Source organism: Montipora foliosa, unplaced genomic scaffold (genome assembly GCF_036669935.1).
Source record: "Montipora foliosa isolate CH-2021 unplaced genomic scaffold, ASM3666993v2 scaffold_433, whole genome shotgun sequence".
In the NCBI taxonomy this organism is placed as follows: domain Eukaryota; kingdom Metazoa; phylum Cnidaria; class Anthozoa; order Scleractinia; family Acroporidae; genus Montipora; species Montipora foliosa.
Window position 1 is genome coordinate 99974 of NW_027179738.1, and position 5027 is coordinate 105000.

Below are 5027 nucleotides of genomic sequence, written 5' to 3' on the forward strand. Positions count from 1 at the left end.
GACCCTGGACTGGACTTTATTAAACGAAGCTAATGTATAACCAATAATATAACGATTAACCGTTTCTATTTAATTATTAACCAGCGAGAATGAGAATGAGAATTCATGTTTTTTTCAAACGGAACATAAACGAAAAATCGAACAATGCTGCCCAGAAAATTTAAATCAAGTCAAGTTACCATTACGTGAATGTGACGACGATATATCTCATCCGTGCGCTGTCTAAAGAATGTTAGGAATGTAGTCCAATTCAATATATTCGATATGTTAAGCGCGATCTCTTTGCGCACTATTTCTACAATTGAACCAGCTAGGAAACTGCAAACTAAGCACTTCAGTTGTTTACAGCGGTAAATTAACGTTACAAACCCCGCCACTTATACGCTTGGCTATGAGTGCGTGAACGCTGTGAAAGTTTGAAGTCATCACGTGACAATCTAATGTCGTCACGCGATCCTATCTCGTGCGTGTGCTATTTTAGGAGTGTAGCGGACCACCCCTATAGTGAACACTTTTATTACGTTCCAGTTCTTATCACACAAACGTTCATTTCACACGAAACCACGCTGATCTAATGGTACCGATAACACTAAAAAGGTTGATGACAGTACGTTTTTTTCGGTGTATGTTAGCTTGTACTCCAGTACCGATGGTAATTTACGAAAGACGGTAACTGCAAAAATATTCGAAAAAGAAAAGAAAGTGACGAAGGTACTTTACATTCTTGTGCAGTTAATTTGTGCATTGTATGGAATGGGAATAAAGTAGCGTACGAAAAAGGACGATTGTCTAATAAAGGCTAAAGGATTGCCTAACAAAGGCTTTTTATTCTGAAACGAAAAGATATTCCTGATAAGATATTTCAAAGCAAGATAATTTTAAGGCGTTGTGGCACCCTCCCTGTTGCATAGTTTTTTCATGTTTTTTCATGTTAAGCGCGATCGCTTTGCGATCGCGTTTAACATATCGAATATATTGAATTGGACTAGTATAGCTTGACTTGATTAAAATTTACTGGGCAGTATTGTTAGATTTTTCGTTTATGTTCCCTTTGAAAAAAACATCCATTCTCATTCTCATTCTCGCCGGTTAATAATTAAATAGAAACGGTTAATCGTTATATTATTGGTTAAATATTAGCTTCGTTTAATAAAGTCCAGTCCAGGGTCCAGTCCAGAGTCCATTCCAAAGTCCAGTCCAAAGTCCAGTCCAAAGTCCAGTCCATGTTTTCCAGTTGGCCGGCAAAAGAGGACAGAATCATCCCGATTAATGAGGATATCAAATGGCCGGTGGTCAGGATTATGTTTATAATCAGTGATAGTGATCTTAGCAGTGCATGGCTGGCCCGCACGCGATAAAATTTGCAGATCACGATATTGGACAACTGAACACGCAAAACGGGTGCTCTTGGTCGAAAGCTCGCCAATTCGGAAAAGTCCATAAAAAGCAGTAAGTAACATGGCCGAAAATAGAGTGCGTTGAAAAGCCGAAGAGTTAGTGTATTCGAGGGACCGGACGAGCTCATGCAACACTGGTCTTGTGATGGGCAAACGAATATCTGAATGTCTTTGACGACTTAAGGCTGTCAATAATTTTTGTATCAAAAACGATATGGTTAAATCACAAAATCCTCCGAGTTTCTGAGCTTTAGAAATGGCAGAAAGATGTAAAGTTATCGTAGAATGAGTCAATTTCCGGAAAGAAAGATATGAAATATAAAGGGGGAGACAGACAGTAGATAATGGCAACGTGGGGTTAGGGGACCCGTAAAATTGAGCATAAAATTGACGAAAGACGACCCACGCGCGTTGATACGATTTCCGGGTGCCTTCAGTTGATGCTGAGCTCAACAAGCCACTCAAGTTAGAGACCAACTCTTGGGCAGTAGGTTGTCGGTTACTGTAGTTGGATTCTGGTCTACATCCGGTGAGAGTTCCTTGAACTTTGCTACCTGACAACGTGAAATATCGGCGCGAGCATTGTAAAACCCGGGAATGTGTTTTGCGTGAAATAATACATTGTGTCTGAGGCAACTTAACACTAAATCCCTGATCAACACCATGATACTCTGATGTTTGGACGTCTGCTTATTGATAATGTCCATAACGGCAGCATTATCAGTAAAGAATATTACACACTTATCAGCCATTAAATGTCCCCAAATGTGTATCGCGAGGACAATACGAAATAACTCTAAAACTGCAATGTTATAAGATTTCCACGTAACCGGCCATTCGCCGCCGAACCATTGCTTACCAAAGACAGCCCCGAAGCCTATTAAACCCGCTGCATCGGTATAAAGCTCAAGGGTATGCGACGTTTCCCATGTATCTTCAAGGAAAAATGATTTGCCGTTGAACTCGTCTAAAAACCGCATCCACTAAAGGAGATCCTGTTTCGAGCCGTTACATATTCGAATATGGTGGTATAAAAAGTGATACCTTTAATCTGTAGATATTTTCAAATTTCAAGATTCCAAGAAGATTATAATAGGAGTCGACATGTTCTCTGCCATGAGCAAAGATCATGCTTCGTATACATCTATTCTGCTTAGTGCAGATTTTATTTAATCTAGTCTTGTAAGCTGTGCCCCAGCTAGCAAGACCATAGTTTAGATATGGATAAATAAGAGTATAATATAACTGTTTGAGCATATGAAAATCAAGATAATTTCTTAGCTTGTTAATTATACCTACATTCTTTGCTAATTTATTATTTACATGTTGAATTTGGGGTTCCCACTGTAGATGCTCATCAAGGTATATACCTAGATACTTTTTTTTTTTTTTTTTTTAATAACAATACTTACATTTACATGGAGGAAAAATGAAAACAACGTACAAGAGGTAAAGGAAAAATACAATGTTATAGCGTTTACAACTAATTAATCCAAAAAAAGGTTTACAAAATTGACTACTATTTGCAAAAATTGCAAAATAAAACACGATACAACAAAACCTAAGGGGTCTGCATTTGTTTCTGCATCACTTTTAACTGTTGGAATTTTTGGAATTATTTAATAACAGCAAATTTATTTGTCCGAGGGGCAAAGTTTAAGAGCGCTCCATTTGTTTTTGAAGGAGGACATATTGTTGTTACTAGAGGCAATCTCTTTTTCAATTTCCATGGAGTTCATAACGGTTTGTATATAAACCTGTAGCACAGGGTTGCAGTTATATAACTTACATTTGTAAAAATATCGTTTGGCGATAAGGAAAAGGTGATGTAGTAATAAATAAGAGATGTTATCAATTAGTCCAAGACAGCTAAGAGGAGAGAAGGCAATGGATTTGTTTAAGGTGGTGTTTTGAGTTATCCATTGACAAATGTCTCTCCATAGTTTTTGGGTGTAATTGCAATACCAGAACAAGTGGGCAAGGGTTTCAGTAAATTCCCCGCAGAAAGAGCAGGAGTCTGTTTGTTTTAAGCCAATTTTAAAGAGGAAGTCGTTTGTTGCTATTCGTCTGCGGAGGAACATGAATTGGAACACTCGTAACTTTGTTTCTGTTGTACACAGAAAGGGGAGGCGGTATGTATTCTCCCAGTTCACGCTCGCATTTCTTATTATTTTTTCCTTAGACAGCCAATTTCCCTGGCTTTTAAGAGGGGTGGTGGCCTTTTTTTCGATAATGGATTTGTAAACGGTTTTACAGGCTTTTTCTGAGGCTACTAATGTTTGCCCAAAGGTCTTACTTTTCGGTCCTCTGTTAGGTTGTTGAGAACACTTTTGCCTGAACAGTTTAACGGCTGATACTACCTTATAGAATTCTAGAAAGTTAGTCTTGATTTTATATTTAGCGGTAAATGCAGTATAGCTTAATATAGAATTTCCGTCCGTATCAAGGATGTCTTTAATATCTTTCACACCTGCGGTGAACCAAGATTTATAGAAAATTGGCTTGTTCTCTATTCTTATGAGGGAGTTGTGCCAGATCTGAGCTGACGTGAAATCTAGATTGTTGTCCTTATAATTTAGGGTCGTCCAATATTCCATAATCTCAGAATGGATTAAGTAAACGAACGTCTTTAGGGCTTACGTTCCCCCAGAAAACTAATTTCCCTCCAAATTGTGCCAGTTGATGATTGAAAAAAAACTTTCATTTCCCTGTATCTTGATCATCTAAATAGCTTTTTACCCATTTCATTTTTAAGGCCTGGTTAAAACTAGCAATATCGATCATCTTTAGCCCCCCCTTACTGTAATCCTTGATCATTTCTGTTCTTTTTATTTTGTCCCCTTTGTTGTCCCAAAGAAAATCGTATAACAGAGCGTTAATTTCCTTTATAACCCCTTTCGGTGTCGGAAGGGCGGACAAAACGTAAACAATCTGAGATACTGCTAGAGCTTTTAGAATGGCAATTTTACCCATAGGTGTGAGTCTTCTGGCCGACCAGCTCCCGAGGATCTTTTTAATCTTTTCGATTTTCTCAGTAAAATTATTGTCAATATTGGCTGGCCTCGATGTCGAGAACCAAACTCCTAAGGCGTAGACCTTTCCCTCTGCCCAAAAGATAGGTTTACTCGAAGGAATAACAGCATTAGTATTCCTGTGTGAACCTATCCAGAGGGCTTCAGTTTTCTCATAGTTTGCTTTCAAACCTGATACATTTGCAAATATGTCTAGTACGTATAAAGTTCTCGAAAAAGAGCGTTCTGAGCCATCTAAAATCATTGTTGTGTCATCTGCATATTGAGACAGTTTACACTCTGAGGTACCCACTTTGATACCGCGAATTTCTATATCCCTTCTCACTGCGTTACCCAAGATTTCAGCACCTAAAATAAATAAATAGGGGGACAGTGGGCACCCCTGTCTTACTCCACGATGTAAAGAAAAGAAGTCGGATGCCCATCCATTGTTGAGGACACAGCTACTTATGTTCGTATAAAAAAGTTTAATCCAGCTTACCAAGGATGTTCCAAAGTTAAAGTGTCTTAGAGTTTTCTCTATAAAAGACCACTCTATACTATCGAAGGCTTTTTCAAAATCTACAAATAACAACAGGCCCGGGATTTGTTCCATATT